At 40.7% G+C, this 20,012-nt stretch overlaps 1 protein-coding gene across 1 annotated transcript in view; it reads left to right on the top strand.

Moving 5' to 3' along the window:
- Positions 1 to 20,012, top strand: part of grik4 (glutamate receptor, ionotropic, kainate 4) — a 1,339,327-nt gene that overhangs the window by 215,469 nt on the left and 1,103,846 nt on the right. The gene's annotated exons all lie outside the window — the stretch shown is intronic.

Raw genomic sequence — 20,012 nt, 5'->3', positions numbered from 1 at the left:
CACGAAGACAATGTTGCTCAGCCAATCCAGACCCAGGAAACATCAGACTTGACTAATTATCTGTGGTTGCAGCAGGTGGAAAACATGCAAGGCAGGTGATCCCCAGGAACAGCATTGGTGACCCATAGTCTAACATGCCACAAATTTTCACATCGCTGAATCCAACATGATGAAATGTCTGAGTGACCCACATCTTGGCTGTGTCTGTTGCATCACGTGGCCAGGAATGTGCTGCTGTCTTCAACTTTAGCTTTTTTCTATTACTGTTTCTGCTTGGAAACAGGTTTGTTTGTTTTTTCTTTTCAAATGCTGCTAGGTCCTTGTTCTCTAGTCACTTGTTCTTTCCCCCACCTCACCCCCCCAACACACACACTTCCTATGATTGTCCACGATGTCATCATTCTCTGGTTGTACTCGTAGACCTATAAAGATTTGAATTAAAGCAGCATAGGCACCATTACTTTGTGGCTCAGCACCAGTGATTTCACAGTGGAAAAGTCCCAAATGGTTTGGGTCTAGACGCTGTAAAAAGCTTACATCTGATCCCTTCAGATACTGTAGACTTCTCTCTGTACCTTTAACTTTGCTCTTTCTGAACACCCCATGTCCATGTTCATTGTTAGTCGGACACAGCCAGACTCATTCGCAGAATTTGTCCGGTACTTTTTCATTCACATTTCATTTCCTTTCGGGAGTGCTTTCAGACACAGACAAAACTGTCTGTGGATGCCACCAAATAGACATCGAACTAATTGGAGTAAAAAAGCATGCAATGTAGGCAGAGCGACATTTGGGCCATCAACAAATGTGCAGTCAGGAGTAAGGCAAACACATCTTTCTTACAAAGGGAGGCTTTTAGAGCATTTCACTGTTCTTCGCTTACAGACTTAAAGTGCATGTCACATACATCTTCAGTCGCTCATCTGGGATTGAGTTGCAGGTGCAACAGCTCCAGCAAGGGACCCCCAAACTTCACGTTCCACATTAACCACTTTTGACTGGGGGATCCAAAGGTGTTCCCAGGCCAGTGTGGACATATAATCTCTCTACCTAGTCCTGGAGTCTTCCCTGTGGTCTCTTCCCAGTTGGATGTGCCTGGAACACCTCCCTAGGAAGGGCCAGGAGGCATTCTTACCAGATGCCCAAGCCACCTCAGTTGGCTCCTTTCAGTGAGAAGGAGTAGTGGCTCTACTCCAAGTTCCTCACGAATGACTGAGATTCTCACAAGTTAAAGAGTTGGACGTAGTGATTCCGAATCTGGTATGTAATGTTTTAGGAGATAGTGTTGATTGGACTGAGATATGCCCTTTAATATTGTCCAAGTCATTCAAAAGGAAGGGAGAGCTGTTTCAAATTATCGTTCCATATCAGTGGGAGCCACACAATGGCTCTTTGATGCTCCTCAATGACTGATCACATAAAGACCGCCCAATGTGAGATAAATGTTTTCAGCCAAGAGGAAACAGCCATGAATGGGACAGGGACCAGAATCTTTCGCAAAGTGAATTTATTAGACAAGTAAATTATGGGTCTAATTGACCAGGTTTCCTCTTTGTCCTCAATTTACAATTCAACTTTTCAATTTAATCAATTTATAAAGGGCCAAATCACAACAAAAGTTGCCTCAAGGTGCCTCACACAAAACCGTTAAATGGACTGCATTTATATATAACACTTTTCCATCTGCATCAGACACTCAAAGTGCTTTACACATCAATGCCTCACATTCACCTCGATGTCAGGCTGCTGCCATGCAAGGCGCCCACTACACACCGGGAGCAACTAGGGGATTAAGGACCTTGCCCAAGGGCCCTTAGTGATTTTCCGCTCAGACTGAGATTTGAACCGAGGATCCTCTGTTATCAAGCCCAACGCTTAACCACTAGGCCATCACCTCCCCTAAACCATCACCTCCTAGTTCACAATCAAATTTAAAATAAGTGAGTAAATTAAAACATTCAAATACACAATTAAAAGACACAAGTAAAAAAAAAAAAAAAAACTATTCATAAGAAAGGGAGTAAAAATATGTTTTTAGTCTTGACTTAAAAATGTCCATGGAATCTGACTGCCTCACGGTCGTAGGGAGACTGTTCCATAGACTGGGTGCATGATAAGAGAAGACTCTTTGACTCGCTGACTACTTCTTCATCCTAAGGAACACACAGTAGTTCTGCATCCTGCGACCGCAGAATCCGAGCCGGTACGTAGGGCTTCACCAAATCGGCCAGGTAAGAAGGCGCCAGTCCATCAACAGTTTTTTAGGTTAGCAGCAAGACCGTTAAATCTGCTCTTACAGAGACAGGAAGCCAGTGCAAAGAAGCCAGAATGGGTGTAATACGAGGTCTATTAGAAAAGTATCCGACCTTATTATTTTTTTCAAAAACCATATGGATTCGAATCACGTGTGATTGCGTTAGACAAGCTTGAAACCTCGTGCGCATGCGTGAGTTTTTCCACGCCTGTCGGTTGTGTCATTCGCCTGTGAGCAGGCTTTGAGTGAGGAGTGGTCCATCCCCTCGGCGGATTTTCATTGTCAGGAAATGGCGGAATGATTTGGGCTTTTTTTCCATCAGAATTTTTTCAGAAACTGTTAGAGACTGGCAGCTGGAAACCATTCGAAAAATTTATCTGGGTTTCGGTGAAAATTTTACGGGCTTCACAGAGAATGACTGTTACTACAGCTTTAAGGACAGCTTTAAGGACGGCTTTAAGGACCCTCGCCGCGCCGTGCTCCGTGCCACCATCGAGAGCCACAAACCACCGGATCATTTCTAAACGGATGGCTCTGTGGAGCCGGGACCGTCGTGTGCACTTTCTCTGGTTATCGCAAGAGCTGGACATCAACCATTTCACTTTTAACAAGAGATTTTGTCATGGAAAGCCGAGCGGAGACTTTGCGCATCATGATGGATTCGCTACTGGAGCGAGACAAAACCACCTCCGTTTTGGTCTCACAGGACGGATTTGAGATGGTGTTCAGACAGCTGTCGGTGGTTTTTCCATCGAGTGATTATCCGAGAAATTGTGGATGTGCCTGGACATGCCAGAACATGTCCCGTGAGGCTTCATCACGGCGTTGCTTTGCGCCATGCGACACCGCCGCAACACGCGGAATTCCTCCGCACGTCTGTCTCAATGTGCCAAAAAAGTGCTGATGTCCACGTCTTTTCACAATTCCTGTGCTAGTCAGAGGACGTCCCAGATAAAACACAGCATCCAGTTTGGAAATGAACGGCACATTCCACTGTTACAGGAGTTTGTGTCATGGAAATAGGAGCAGAGGCTTCGCGCGTCAAGGCAGTGCCGCATGGCGCACAGCAACGCCTTGATGAAGCCTCACGGGACATGTTCTGCCATGTCCAGGCACATCCACAATTTCTCGGATAATCACTCAATAGAAAAACCACCGACAGCTGTCCATGACAAAATCTCTTGTTAAAAGTGAAATCTGACGGAAAATGGTTGATGTCCAGCTCTTGTGATAACCAGAGAAAGTGCACACGACGGTCCCGGCTCCACAGAGCCAACCGTTTAGAAATGATCCGGTGGTTTGTGGCTCTCGTTTGTGGCACGGAGCGGCGGCACGGAGCGCGGTGCGCCGAGCATCCTTAAAGCCGTCCTTAATGCTGTAGTAACAGTCCTTATTCTCTGTGAAGCCCATAAAATTTTCACCGAAAGCCAGATAAATTTTTCGAATGGTTTCCAGCTGCCAGTCTCTAACAGTTTCTGAAAAAATTCTGATGGAAAAAAAGCCCAAATCATTCCGCCATTTCCTGACAATGAAAATCCGCCGAGGGGGCTGGACCACTCCTCACTCAAAGCCTGCTCACAGGCGAATGACGCAACTGACAGGCGTGGAAAACTCACGCATGTGCACGAGGGTTCAAGCTTGTCTGACGCAATCACACATGATTCAAATCCATATGGTGTTTGAAAAAGTAATAAGGTCGGATACTTTTCTAATAGACCTTGTATGTTCAAACCTTCTGCTTCGCGTCAAACGTCTGGCAGCAGAATTCGGTAACCCTGAAAATAGGACATTCCAATAATCCAATCTAGAAGAAACAAAAGCATGAATCAGGGTCTCGGCATCAGCCATAGACAGGATGGGGTGAATCCTCGCTATATTTCGCAGATGGAAAAAAGCAGTCCTGTAATATCCCTAATATGGAGGTCCTCTGCCCTGATTCATCAGGACTCCTTTGGCTGATTGGTGCCTATGGAAATTAGGGGTACAACAGATGACAACAATCATGGTTCAGAATGGAGTACTTTTTTTTTCTTTTTGGTATTTGGTTTATTGAGGTTTCAAATCCCGCAAAATCTCAGAGAGGTTGCCGCTCTGCGAGAGATTGAGAAATGCATTGAGACTTTCAGATAACGATGCAACTTAACCACTGCACATGGACAACACCATCAATATCGCAAGGTAAATCTCTTTGTATATTGTGCCTAAAACTCTTGTGAATATATTATCTGGGTTTTTAGATGTTGTTATTGTTTGTTTTTTGTAAACGTGATAAACTCAGGTTGTTTCTCCATTATTCATAATGGGAATTGCTGTGAGCCGTGATTGCTTCCTGTTCATGTTATTGTGGGGGAAAGTGATGTTTGCTCTTATTGCCCTGCTTATTGTCCTTTACAACACTGTTTGTCCCAGATTAATATATATAAGATGTCTAAAATTCATTTTGCTTTCATAAAGTTACACTTAGGTTGAACGTAGCACACACGGAATAGCAATTTTTCAGGGGTCTCATGCATGCAGTCTCTTATAAATGTTATGAAAGGCATAAAAATTACATTTTGGCAGTATAATGTTCATTTGACATTGTCGTCATGGTTTCTCCACGTTGTTTATACTGCAGCGCCTCTCTGGTGTACAAGGGATTATGGGATATCTCAATAGGGCAAATGGATTGGATCTTTTTTGGGGGGGTGGTGGATAAAAATAAATAAAGAAATAAAGAATACACATCTAACTTTACTTTCCATTGATTAAAGAACCTAAGGAATAATGGAATCAAGGTGCCTAATGTTTCTTCTTTTAAAACAAACTAGAACACCTTCGCTCTTTGTTCTGGCATTCCAGGCACAAGCAACTGCACCCACTGATCATGCTGTACTAAATTCTTCTGAGTAGGCTCGCCATTTGACAAAACTTGGGAAAAGTCTTTTTTTTTTTTTTTTATTGAGCTCATTCGAGTCTCAGCTACCATTACCCTATCTGTGCTTGGCTCAGGGTGGCACGAGGAAGGCACAGCATATGCATTCTATCCTCAACTCCTGACATTTCATAGTGATTCTTTCCATGGTTGGACCCTGGTGTGCTTTAAGCCTGTAACAGACTGTAGCAGAGGCTGTCTGCTTTTAACATGCTCCTTTCATGTGAATACAGGAACTGTTATTTCTCCAATTGTGTGAACACACAGCTGTTTATTTCATGATAACTTCACATAAATATTTACATAATTTATTTGATAAATGGGTCACTCTGGCAGTAAATCTGTATTTCACACTTTATTTCAACTTTGTAATTAATCACCAGTTCATACGCATGCTGAACTGTAGGGGACAGTCCATATAGGTTACGGATCAGATATGGTCTGTTCTACTAATGTACATGAAACAATCACAACCTTTCTTCCTTCTTCCTGTTATTAAACCTTATTAACATTAATGGCAAATATGGCTGAGAGAGTGAATGAAGTGCCAGTGGCAGCTGGCCCATAGGGGGCGGTGGGGCGCCGCCCTCCCAGATGTGGAGGGGGAAAATAAATAAATAAATAAATATATATATATATATATAATATATATATATATATATATATAAATGTGGTCTATTAAACATTAGGTCTCTTTCTTCTAAGTCCCTGTTGGTAAATGATATAATAATTGATCAACGTATTGATTTATTCTGCCTAACAGAAACTTGGTTACAGCAGGATGAATATGTTAGTTTAAATGAGTCAACACCCCCGAGTCACACTAACTGTCAGAATGCTCGTAACACGGGCCGGGGCGGAGGATTAGCAGCAATCTTCCATTCCAGCTTATTAATTAATCAAAAACCTAGACAGAGCTTTAATTCATTTGAAAGCTTGTCTCTTAGTCTTGTCCATCCAAATTGGAAGTCCCAAAAACCAGTTTTATTTGTTATTATCTATCGTCCACCTGGTCGTTACTGTGAGTTTCTCTGTGAATTTTCAGACCTTTTGTCTGACTTAGTGCTTAGCTCAGATAAGATAATTATAGTGGGCGATTTTAACATCCACACAGATGCTGAGAATGACAGCCTCAACACTGCATTTAATCTATTATTAGACTCTATCGGCTTTGCTCAAAAAGTAAATGAGTCCACCCACCACTTTAATCATATTTTAGATCTTGTTCTGACTTATGGTATGGAAATAGAAGACTTAACAGTATTCCCTGAAAACTCCCTTCTGTCTGATCATTTCTTAATAACATTTACATGTACTCTGATGGACTACCCAGCAGTGGGGAATAAGTTTCATTACACTAGATGTCTTTCAGAAAGCGCTGTAACTAGGTTTAAGGATATGATTCCTTCTTTATGTTCTCTAATGTCATATACCAACACAGAGCAGAGTAGCTACCTAAACTCTGTAAGGGAGCTAGAGTATCTCGTCAATAGTTTTACATCCTCATTGAAGACAACTTTGGATGCTGTAGCTCCTCTGAAAAAGAGAGCTTTAAATCAGAAGTGTCTGACTCCGTGGTATAACTCACAAACTCGTAGCTTAAAGCAGATAACCCGTAAGTTGGAGAGGAAATGGCGTCTCACTAATTTAGAAGATCTTCACTTAGCCTGGAAAAAGAGTTTGTTGCTCTATAAGAAAGCCCTCTGTGAAGCTAGGACATCTTTCTACTCATCACTAATTGAAGAAAATAAGAACAACCCCAGGTTTCTTTTCAGCACTGTAGCCAGGCTGACAAAGAGTCAGAGCTCTATTGAGCTGAGTATTCCATTAACTTTAACTAGTGATGACTTCATGACTTTCTTTGCTAACAAAATTTTGACTATTAGAGAAAAAATTACTCATAACCATCCCAAAGATGTATCGTTATCTTTGGCTGCTTTCAGTGATGCCGGTATTTGGTTAGACTCTTTCTCTCCGATTGTTCTGCCTGAGTTATTTTCATTAGTTACTTCATCCAAACCATCAACATGCTTATTAGACCCCATTCCTGCCAGGCTGCTCAAGGAAGTCCTACCATTATTTAATGCTTCAATCTTAAATATGATCAATCTATCTTTGTTAGTTGGTTATGTACCACAGGCCTTTAAGGTGGCAGTAATTAAACCATTACTTAAAAAGCCATCACTTGACCCAGCTATCTTAGCTAATTATAGGCCAATCTCCAACCTTCCTTTTCTCTCAAAGATTCTTGAGAGGGTAGTTGTAAAACAGCTAACTGATCACCTGCAGAGGAATGGTCTATTTGAAGAGTTTCAGTCAGGTTTTAGAATTCATCATAGTACAGAAACAGCATTAGTGAAGGTTACAAATGATCTTCTTATGGCTTCGGACAGTGGACTTATCTCTGTGCTTGTTCTGTTGGACCTCAGTGCTGCTTTTGATACTGTTGACCATAAAATTTTATTACAGAGATTAGAGCATGTCATAGGTATTAAAGGCATTGCGCTGCGGTGGTTTGAATCATATTTGTCTAATAGATTACAGTTTGTTCATGTAAATGGGGAATCTTCTTCACAGACTAAAGTTAATTATGGAGTTCCACAAGGTTCTGTGCTAGGACCAATTTTATTCACTTTATACATGCTTCCCTTGGGCAGTATTATTAGACGGTATTGCTTAAATTTTCATTGTTACGCAGATGATACCCAGCTTTATCTATCCATGAAGTCAGAGGATACACACCAATTAGCTAAACTGCAGGATTGTCTTACAGACATAAAGACATGGATGACCTCTAATTTCCTGCTTTTAAACTCAGATAAAACTGAAGTTATTGTACTTGGCCCCACAAATCTTAGAAGCATGGTGTCTAACCAGATCGTTACTCTGGATGGCATTTCCCTGATCTCTAGTAATACTGTGAGAAATCTTGGAGTTATTTTTGATCAGGATATGTCATTCAAAGCGCATATTAAACAAATATGTAGGACTGCCTTTTTGCATTTACGCAATATTTCTAAAATCAGAAAGGTCTTGTCTCAGAGTGATGCTGAAAAACTAATTCATGCATTTATTTCCTCTAGGCTGGACTATTGTAATTCATTATTATCAGGTTGTCCTAAAAGTTCCCTAAAAAGCCTTCAGTTGGTTCAGAATGCTGCAGCTAGAGTACTGACGGGGACTAGCAGGAGAGAGCATATCTCACCCGTGTTGGCCTCTCTTCATTGGCTTCCTGTTAATTCTAGAATAGAATTTAAAATTCTTCTTCTTACTTATAAGGTTTTGAATAATCAGGTCCCATCTTATCTTAGGGACCTCGTAGTACCATATTACCCCATTAGAGCGCTTCGCTCTCAGACTGCGGGCTTACTTGTGGTTCCTAGGGTTTGTAAGAGTAGAATGGGAGGCAGAGCCTTCAGCTTTCAGGCTCCTCTCCTGTGGAACCAGCTCCCAATTCAGATCAGGGAGACAGATACCCTCTCTACTTTTAAGATTAGGCTTAAAACTTTCCTTTTCGCTAAGGCTTATAGTTAGGGCTGGATCGGGTGACCCTGGACCATCCCTTGGTTATGTTGCTTTAGACGTAGACTGTGGGGGGGTTCCCATGATGCACTGTTTCTTTCTTTTTTTGCTCCGTATGCATCACTCTGCATTCAATCATTAGTGATCGATCTCTGCCCCCCTTCTCGGCATGTCTTTTTCCTGGTTCTTTCCCTCAGCCCCAACCAGTCTCAGCAGAAGACTGCCCCTCCCTGAGCCTGGTTCTGCTGGAGGTTTCTTCCTGTTAAAAGGGAGTTTTTCCTTCCCACTGTGGCCAAGTGCTTGCTCATAGGGGGTCGTTTTGACCGTTGGGGTTTTTCATGGTTATTGTATGGCCTTGCCTTGCAATATGGAGCGCCTTGGGGCAACTGTTTGTTGTGATTTGGCGCTATATAAGAAAAAAGTTGATTGATTGATATATATATATATATATATATATATATATATATATATATATATATACACACTCAACAAAAATATAAACGCAACACTTTTGGTTTTGCTCCCATTTTGTATGAGATGAACTCAAAGATCTAAAACTTTTTCCACGTACACAATATCACCATTTCCCTCAAATATTGTTCACAAACCAGTCTAAATCTGTGATAGTGAGCACTTCTCCTTTGCTGAGATAATCCATCCCACCTCACAGAAAACACCTAAACACCTAAACAGAAAAAAACAAGGTTACAATGGGCTAAGGAAAAGCAATCGTGGACTGTGGATGACTGGATGAAAGTCATGATGAATCTCGAATCTGCATTGGGCAAGGTGATGATGCTGGAACTTTTGTTTGGTGCCGTTCCAATGAGATTTATAAAGATGACTGCCTGAAGAGAACATGTAAATTTCCACAGTCATTGATGATATGGGGCTGCATGTCAGGTAAAGGCACTGGGGAGATGGCTGTCATTACACCATCAATAAATGCACAAGTTTACGTTGATATTTTGGACACTTTTCTTATCCCATCAATTGAAGGGATGTTTGGGGATGATGAAATCATTTTTCAAGATGATAATGCATCTTGCCATAGAGCAAAAACTGTGAAAACATTCCTTGCAAAAAGACACATAGGGTCAATGTCATGGCCTGCAAATAGTCCGGATCTTAATCCAATTGAAAATCTTTGGTGGAAGTTGAAGAAAATGGTCCATAACGAGGTTCCAACCTGCAAAGCTGATCTGGCAACAGCAATCAGAGAAAGTTGGAGCCAGATTGATGAAGAGTACTGTTTGTCACTCATTAAGTCCATGCCTCAGAGACTGCAAGCTGTTATAAAAGCCAGAGGTGATGCAACAAAATACTAGTGATGTGTTGGAGCGTTCTTTTGTTTTTCATGATTCCATAATTTTTTCCTCAGAATTGAGTGATTCCATATTTTTTCCATCTGCTTGGTCTAAAAAAGTAACCGTTACTGACTGCCACAATTTTTTTTCCTGATTTCTTATAGTGTTTCTTAAAGCCAGAAAGTTGCCATTTGAAAAGACTTTAGTTTTGTGTCATGTCTGTGATCTGCTTTTTTTCTACAAAATTAAACAACTGAATGAACATCCTCCGAGGCCGGTGATTCCATAATTTTTGCCAGGGGTTGTATAATAAACATTTGGCCAATCAGCATTGCCAAATTTAATGGCCCGTGGATTTATCAAAGTGCTGCTGTTTTGGGTGGAAACAGAATCCCCACTGACATTTGGATTCCATTTATTATTTTGTCTCTGTGTGTTTTGCTGGAGTAAGTTGAAGAACTTTGGGACTTTACGATTGCTGCTCCTCCTGGCCGTTAAGTCCTTGGTGGTTTTTAGCTGCAGACTGACTCGCCTTTGGATCCACTTCAGCTCAGGTGAGCTCACGAGCTGCTAGGATTTATTCCCGAATGTTGCTCCTGGTGTAGAAATGAGGATGAAAATTTAAGATAAAACAAATGAGTGATGTTTGATGTTTGTTTGTTTGCTTTAGGGGGTCAAAGCTGTGGTCTTTATTGGTACAGCGGACCAGTTATAATGGTTAGGGGAGACTGGGGCTGTTTGTAACAGTGTTCAAAGCTGCAGCCATGGTGGCATTTTGGTCATAAAATATTGGAGTAGTTCCATCTTGATTTCAGTTTACATGCAGCCCACAGAAGTGAAATATTTTTTTGGAATATTCCACAGTCTAAAATGAATGATTTGTTCAGTTTTTTTAAAACCTAAAATAGCAATTTACATGTTTTTTTTCCAAAGAAATTCTAACTAGCCACTGAGTACACACACAAGAAGCTTATAGTCAGACTAACTCAAGTTTAGCAAAGCATTTAATTAAGTGGTTTTGTAATACTTAATTTATTTTGTCCTCGACACTGTTAATCATACATGTCAATCTATACGGATTGTCCGTAAATTATACAGATTTTTCCGAGTTTCAGAGTCATACGGATGTACAAATAAAGTCTTACAGATATTCAGGGTTTTCTGTTGTAAATTAATTTTTTTACTGTTGTTTTTCTTAACTCCGCGGACTTTAGGCCAGCCATTCACCATCTTTGTACTCCTCATAGAAGCTGTGTGATGATGTGCGCAATGTGAGTGTCCAATCGGAATTGGTTCACTGTCACATGGTTTTCCAATATCAAATCGTAGGGCAGAGCAGTCTCAGATGGTAGGGCCAAAGATTGTTAGGAGCAGTGATCTGTTACTCTGTGAGTTCTTGTTTCTGTAAAAATAGAACAGCTGTGTGACACTATATTTACGGGAAATATATTGAGTTTGTACAAAATACCTACAATGTACTTGTAGACATTGATTTTATTGACAGCAAGCAATTTTACTGTGGAGCAAGAGGATTTAACTGTGGAGGACTTCCACCATAAAAGAGCCCATGGAGATCCCTGGTGTTAGTTATTAATATATGGACAAAACCCCAGTTATGTGATACCGCTATGCGGTTGTGTGCAAGCAGAGTTGTAGTCTTACACACCTCTCTGCAGCTTCTCTCCCCCTGCCATCCCCTCATTACCCCATCCCCGTAGAGACGGTGTCTGCTCCCAGACCACCAATAACCAGCAAAAATCTATTTAAGCATAAAAATTCAAAAAGAAAAAATAATATAGCACCTTCAACTGCACCACAGACTAAAACAGTTAAATGTGGTCTATTAAACATTAGGTCTCTCTCTTCTAAGTCCCTGTTGGTAAATGATATAATAATTGATCAACATATTGATTTATTCTGCCTTACAGAAACCTCTTTACAGCAGGATGAATATGTTAGTTTAAATGAGTCAACACCCCCGAGTCACACTAACTGTCAGAATGCTCGTAGCACGGGCCAAGGCGGAGGATTAGCAGCAAACTTCCATTCCAGCTTACTAATTAATCAAAAACCCAGACAGAGCTTTAATTCATTTGAAAGCTTGACTCTTAGTCTTGTCCATCCAAATTGGAAGTCCCAAAAACCAGTTTTATTTGTTATTATCTATCGTCCACCTGGTCGTTACTGTGAGTTTCTCTGTGAATTTTCAGACCTTTTGTCTGACTTAGTGCTTAGCTCAGATAAGATAATTACAGTGGGCAATTTTAACATCCACACAGATGCTGAGAATGACAGCCTCAACACTGCATTTAATCTATTATTAGACTCTATTGGCTTTGCTCAAAATGTAAATGAGTCCACCCACCACTTTAATCATATCTTAGATTTTGTTCTGACTTATGGTATGGAAATAGAAGACTTAACAGTATTCCCTGAAAACTCCCTTCTGTCTGATCATTTCTTAATAACATTTACATTTACTCTGATGGACTACCCAGCAGTGGGGAATAAGTTTCATTACACTAGAAGTCTTTCAGAAAGCGCTGTAACTAGGTTTAAGGATATGATTCCTTCTTTATGTTCTCTAATGCCATATACCAACACAGTGCAGAGTAGCTACCTAAACTCTGTAAGTGAGATAGAGTATCTCGTCAATAGTTTTACATCCTCATTGAAGACAACTTTGGATGCTGTAGCTCCTCTGAAAAAGAGAGCTTTAAATCAGAAGTGCCTGACTCTGTGGTATAACTCACAAACTCGTAGCTTAAAGCAGATAACCCGTAAGTTGGAGAGGAAATGGCGTCTCACTAATTTAGAAGATCTTCACTTAGCCTGGAAAAAGAGTCTGTTGCTCTATAAAAAAGCCTCCGTAAAGCTAGGACATCTTTCTACTCATCACTAATTGAAGAAAATAAGAACAACCCCAGGTTTCTTTTCAGCACTGTAGCCAGGCTAACAAAGAGTCAGAGCTCTATTGAGCTGAGTATTCCATTAACTTTAACTAGTAATGACTTTATGACTTTCTTTGCTAACAAAATTTTAACTATTAGAGAAAAAATTACTCATAACCATCCCAAAGACATATCGTTATCTTTGGCTGCTTTCAGTGATGCCGGTATTTGGTTAGACTCTTTCTCTCCGATTGTTCTGAGTTATTTTCATTAGTTACTTCATCCAAACCATCAACATGTCTATTAGACCCCATTCCTACCAGGCTGCTCAAGGAAGCCCTACCATTATTTAATGCTTCGATCTTAAATATGATCAATCTATCTTTGTTAGTTGGCTATGTACCACAGGCTTTTAAGGTGGCAGTAATTAAACCATTACTTAAAAAGCCATCACTTGACCCAGCTATCTTAGCTAATTATAGGCCAATCTCCAACCTTCCTTTTCTCTCAACAATTCTTGAAAGGGTAGTTGTAAAACAGCTAACTGATCATCTGCAGAGGAATGGTCTATTTGAAGAGTTTCAGTCAGGTTTTAGAATTCATCATAGTACAGAAACAGCATTAATGAAGGTTACAAATGATCTTCTTATGGCCTCGCACAGTGGACTCATCTCTGTGCTTGTTCTGTTAGACCTCAGTGCTGCTTTTGATACTGTTGACCATAAAATTTTATTACAGAGATTAGAGCGTGCCATAGGTATTAAAGGCACTGCGCTGCGGTGGTTTGAATCATATTTGTCTAATAGATTACAATTTGTTCATGTAAATGGGGAATCTTCTTCACAGACTAAAGTTAATTATGGAGTTCCACAAGGTTCTGTGCTAGGACCAATTTTATTCACTTTATACATGCTTCCCTTAGGCAGTATTATTAGACGGTATTGCTTAAATTTTCATTGTTACGCAGATGATACCCAGCTTTATCTATCCATGAAGCCAGAGAACACACACCAATTAGCTAAACTGCAGGATTGTCTTACAGACATAAAGACATGGATGACCTCTAATTTCCTGCTTTTAAACTCAGATAAAACTGAAGTTATTGTACTTGGCCCCACAAATCTTAGAAACATGGTGTCTAACCAGATCCTTACTCTGGATGGCATTACCCTGACCTCTAGTAATACTGTGAGAAATCTTGGAGTCATTTTTGATCAGGATATGTCATTCAAAGCGCATATTAAACAAATATGTAGGACTGCTTTTTTGCATTTACGCAATATCTCTAAAATTAGAAAGGTCTTGTCTCAGAGTGATGCTGAAAAACTAATTCATGCATTTATTTCCTCTAGGCTGGACTATTGTAATTCATTATTATCAGGTTGTCCTAAAAGTTCCCTAAAAAGCCTTCAGTTGGTTCAGAATGCTGCAGCTAGAGTACTGACGGGGACTAGCAGGAGAGAGCATATCTCACCCGTGTTGGCCTCTCTTCATTGGCTTCCTGTTAATTCTAGAATAGAATTTAAAATTCTTCTTCTTACTTATAAGGTTTTGAATAATCAGGTCCCATCTTATCTTAGGGACCTCGTAGTACCATATCACCCCAATAGAGCGCTTCGCTCTCAGACTGCAGGCTTACTTGTAGTTCCTAGGGTTTGTAAGAGTAGAATGGGAGGCAGAGCCTTCAGCTTTCAGGCTCCTCTCCTGTGGAACCAGCTCCCAATTCAGATCAGGGAGACAGACACCCTCTCTACTTTTAAGATTAGGCTTAAAACTTTCCTTTTTGCTAAAGCTTATAGTTAGGGCTGGATCAGGTGACCCTGAACCATCCCTTAGTTATGCTGCTATAGACGTAGACTGCTGGGGGGTTCCCATGATGCACTGAGTGTTTCTTTCTCTTTTTGCTCTGTATGCACCACTCTGCATTTAATCATTAGCGATTGATCTCTGCTCCCCTCCACAGCATGTCTTTTTCCTGGTTCTCTCCCTCAGCCCCAACCAGTCCCAGCAGAAGACTGCCCCTCCCTGAGCCTGGTTCTGCTGGAGGTTTCTTCCTGTTAAAAGGGAGTTTTTCCTTCCCACTGTAGCCAAGTGCTTGCTCACAGGGGGTCGTTTTGACTGTTGGGGTTTTACATAATTATTGTATGGCCTTGCCTTACAATATAAAGTGCCTTGGGGCAACTGTTTGTTGTGATTTGGCGCTATATATAAAAAAAAAATTGATTGATTGATTGATTGTGTGTACTGTAATAAAACTGATTTTGGTGCGATTTGGAGGTTATAAGGATTTTGTGTTGATTTTATGGATTTTGTCACTTGGTTATACAGGTGGACCCTCAAAGGGGTTGACATGTACGAGGTCTATTAGAAAAGTATCCGACCTTATTATTTTTTCAAAAACCATATGGATTTGAATCACGTGTGATTACATCAGACATGCTTGAACCCTCGTGGGCATGCGAGAGTTTTTTCACGCCTGTCGGTTACATCATTCGCCTGTGGGCAGTCTTTGAGTGAGGAGTCGTCCACCCTCTCGTCGATTTTTTTCATTGTTTAGGAATGGCTCAGAGACTGTTGCTTTGTTTGATAAAAATTTTTTCAAAACTGTAAGGCACAACTGAGTGGACACCATTCAATAAATTCAGCTGGTTTTCGGTAAAAATTTTAACGGCTGATGAGAGATTTTGGTCTGGTAGTGTCGCTTTAAGGACGGCCCACGGCGCCTGACGGCGATCTGCGCTTCGAGGCGGCAGCGTCTCGCCGTTTCAAGTTGAAAACTTCCACATTTCAGGCTCTGGTGACGCAGTAAGTCGTCAGAGAACAGAGAACTTTCAGAAGAAGTCGGCATGAGGAGTTTATTCGGACATTCCATTGTTAACGGTCATTTTGTAATGAAAGAACGTGCGGGCAGAGTCGCATGTCGGGCTGGACCCGACCGCGGGGGGTCGCGGCAGGAAAAACACCTCCGTTGGAAACCTTAACGGACAAGTTGGAACATGCCCAAGCTGTTAAACAATTTCTCAGTTACTCACTTGTTGAAAGCCATTAAAAGCCGCCTGAATTCTACAAATGGTTTTCAACACGGAGGTGTTTTTCCTGTCGCGGCGCACACAGATTTGCCGAGTCGTCACGGAAACGACTCGGCGAATTTGCGCGTACGTCTTTCATTAAAAAAATGTCCTTAAACAGTGGAATGTCCGCATAAATTCCTCATGCCGGCCTCTTCTGAATCTTTTCTGTTCTCTCACGATGTCCTGGGTGAATTAAGCCTTAAATTAGGATGTTTTAAGCTCGAAACAGGCCGACGACATCGCCTGGAAGCGCTGCAGGACGTCCCGCTCCGTGGGAAGTCCTTACACCGACAGAAACACCCCATAATCTCTCATCAGCCGTTAAACTTTTCACAGAAAACCAGCTTAATTTCTCGAATAGTGTCCACTCGGATATTCCTCACAGGTCCAGAAAAATTTTTGATAAAGCAACGCGCGCCGTCTCGAGCAGCGTGTGAAACAAAGGAATTCAGCCGAGAGGGCGGGACCACATCTCACTCAAGGCCTGCCCACAGGGAAATGACGTCACCGACACGCGTGAAAAAACTCACGCATGCGCACGAGGGTTCAAGCATGATTGGTGTAATCGCATGTCATTCAAATCCATATAGTTAAAAAAAAAAAAAGGGTTGGTTTATTATCTAAGAGACCTCGTATGTTTAATTAATTTCAACCATTTTAATTTAAAGGTTTTGGTGTTATTATTTAGCCAAATTATTTAATTTAAGTTATTCTAGCTTCTTTATTTTGCCTCCATTCCACTCAGTAATGTCCATGCACATTATTACCTTATTTTTCTCTCTCTCTTTTTTGGAAGGTGGTGTGAACATTGTATATATATATATATATATATATATATATATATATATATATATATATATATATAATGTTCTTTTGTCAATTGAGGATTTTTTCCATATTTTGAAAAAGTCTAAATTTGGTGATATTTTTGTATTCTGTTCAGGGGGTGTCACTGTGAAACCCAGGATCTGTTTGGCTGAAGATAATGGCAGTGCAGTACAGTTTGGTGTACTGTGTGTGTAATTGGTGTCAAATGGTGAAATGTGTTGTATTGTATTTGATACTGTTCCTTTCCAAAGTATAAATGAGGCCTAATATAGCTGTAAATGGTTAATTTTATCGGTGAAACTGCTGATTTTGAGAAGGACATGAACTGATTATTGTGGAATTGTAGTAATTTTCTGACTGGTCATGTGAATGCGTGTACTGGACAAGGCAGGGAAATCTATTGGCACACCAGCCCCACCGAGATTTTTTTTTTCCACCAGCCACCACTGGTACGTGCCACAGTTGTGTGTGACACTTTGCTTTCTGTTTTTCCATTTTATGTACGTGCTTTTATTGTGCATTTGGAACCTTTTACCAAACATTTGCACTTTCCAAGTTCTAATAAGCTGGAGAGAGAGCAATGTGAATGCAAATCTAGTGGCACACACTCACCAGAGACACATAATGTCTCTTTTCAGGCTCAGAGTGGACGTTCAACCTTTTTTCATTAAAATTTAATCTGCAGAACAACTTCTCAGCTATGTCGCTGACAGCTGTGTTTGCATTTGTTGTTAAATATGAGTGAATGTGCAACAAAACTCATGCACAGTCATGCATATTTTTACCCTGTTTTATTGTGAATTAATTTATTTTATTCTTTGTTGAAATTGTTGATAAGTTATAACCTTGGATACACAGCAGTGAATGTTAACGTGAAGACGACAAGTAGGCATTTTGGGCACACCGGCATGAAACGCGCTTTTGTAATTAGACCTGATAATTCAAGCATGTTCTTGCATGCAAAGTGGCTGTTTTTGACTCTGAATGGTCAAAATTTGTGATTGTTGGAGGGAATGAGTCCTAAAGAACAACATCTGGTAGAATAAAGAGGGGATAAGTTGCTGGCAGTTTTGGGTGATTGATGCTGCTCCATTTCTTTCGACAACCTAGGTTAAATTAGAAAGTCACATTCATATTGTGCACCAAGGAAATGCATGAATGAAAAATAAGTCTTAGATAGAACCTATGTATTTTTATTCACATTTTAGATTTTGTAGAATTAGTTGCACTCTGATTGATGGTGATAAATCCAACCATACTCTATGTTGAAATTATAATGAAATTATAGTGCAACTGAAACAAGTTGTCGGATGTAAATATCTCAACTAATTGATTTCTCACATTTTAAACTGGACAAAATGTCATTATATATTAAGTGACAGCAATTACAACAGTTTCCAGATAAATGTGAACACATTCTGACATGGTCCAGTTTATGCCTGAATGGCTGGTTGGTCACTCTTATGTTTTGCACCATATCTTTGGAGCAAAGGGATTTGTGATTATTGTATAGATTCACGCAAGGAAGCAAAATATTTGTATAAACAACACAAATCTTTTGAGACATGGCAACTTTTTCAAATAAGTAATATCAATGAGCAATCATAAACTATGTTGATATAGTGTCCAACCTGGAGCCACTAATGTAGTGCACTAGTTTGCCATCCATGCATTACATTTTGCTCTGCTCTGTCTTTATGGTACAGATACATTTTGGCTCACCAAGCTAATGGATTTGATTGGACAACATGTAGTTGGCTAAAAAGCTAAATTTGTAACACTGATTTCCAAGAACATATAATTCATTCATTTTCCGTACCCACTTATTCTAAATAAGGCTCACGGGGGTCTGGAGCCTATCCAGGTGGTCACTGGGCGAGAAGCGAGGACACCCTGGACAGGCCACCTGGCCGCATGTAGACAGACAAACACATTCAAACCTATTGTCAGTTTAAATTTTCCATTTCACCTAACCTGCATGTCTTTAGAAGTGGGAGGAAGCCGGAGCACATTATTGGAACCCACGCGAACATGTGGAGAACAGCAACCTGCTGCCATGAGCATATAATGTCCATTAGGTGATTTTACAAAATAATCTTTGATGAATTAGCTCCATGTATTAATCTGGTCTGTGGACACCTGATCCCTTCAAATCCTAGAAGTGAAGCAGAATAGGTCCTGATTTGTACTTGACTGGGAGACTACTTGTGAAGACTGCTTGTGTTTCTCCATATAGAATCTGTTATGTCAGGAAGGACAGCTGGTCCCTGCACCTGATCCCGGAAAAGCGGTAGAAGATGAGTGAGTGAGTGAGAGCATTTGGTGCCAAAAAAATTGTGGTAAATTCCAATGTAGATTTGTACTTGACCCACTGTCAAAACAACTCGGGCCAGCTGAAAGAAAAGCAACAATAGTTAACTTTTTTGAAAAAGTAGTCTTTTATAGGCTCTGAGGCCCACTGGTGTCAGTGCATATCCCCACATACCATAGTGTGAAGTGTAGTGACTATGACTCAAACCAGATGGGATGCTGAGTCATCGCAAGTTCATTTTCCAGCCAAGGCTGGCACCCATTTACAGCTGATGGACAGATGAAGTGTGTTGTCCAAGCGTAGCGGTTTTGTCTGTGTTGTGCCTTTGATTCCTCTCCTTCACTCCCCTTGGGATGTGAACTCGCAGTCTTTGGCACAGTCAGGGGATGCTCTGACCAGTTGGCTTAAAACCCTGAGTGGCCCAAGTATCCTTTAGCTGTTGAACATCATTCCAATCCGGATCACGGCACCAATGTTGCATCTCTCGCTCCTCTGTCTTCTGTTGTGATTCTGACTCCTCCCACTTGCTCCCCTCGGTACACAAACTCACAATCTCTGATTCGATTTGATTAGACAGCAATTTATTGATCCCTTGGGAAGGCTCCCTCAGGGAAATTGAGGTTCCAGCAGCATTGTATAGCAGCATACAGTGTAAAAAGCACACAGAGTATCAAAAGTGAAAGTTAAAAAAAAAAAAAAAAAACAGTTTGCAAATATAAATATAAATACACAATATAAATACCAGACATACTAATCAATACTAGTTTACTGGGTACCACTGTTACTCTCATCTTCCTGTTAGTCCTCTCTGTCTTCCTGTTAGTCCTCCTCCCGAGTGAGGAGTTGTACAGTCTGATGGCCTGAGGGACAAAGGAGTTTTTCAGTCTGTTGGTCCTGCACTTGGGAACGTCACT

The sequence above is a fragment of the Thalassophryne amazonica genome, chromosome 4 (genome assembly GCF_902500255.1).
Source record: "Thalassophryne amazonica chromosome 4, fThaAma1.1, whole genome shotgun sequence".
NCBI lineage: Eukaryota > Metazoa > Chordata > Actinopteri > Batrachoidiformes > Batrachoididae > Thalassophryne > Thalassophryne amazonica.
This window is presented reverse-complemented; position numbering and strand designations above follow the sequence as displayed.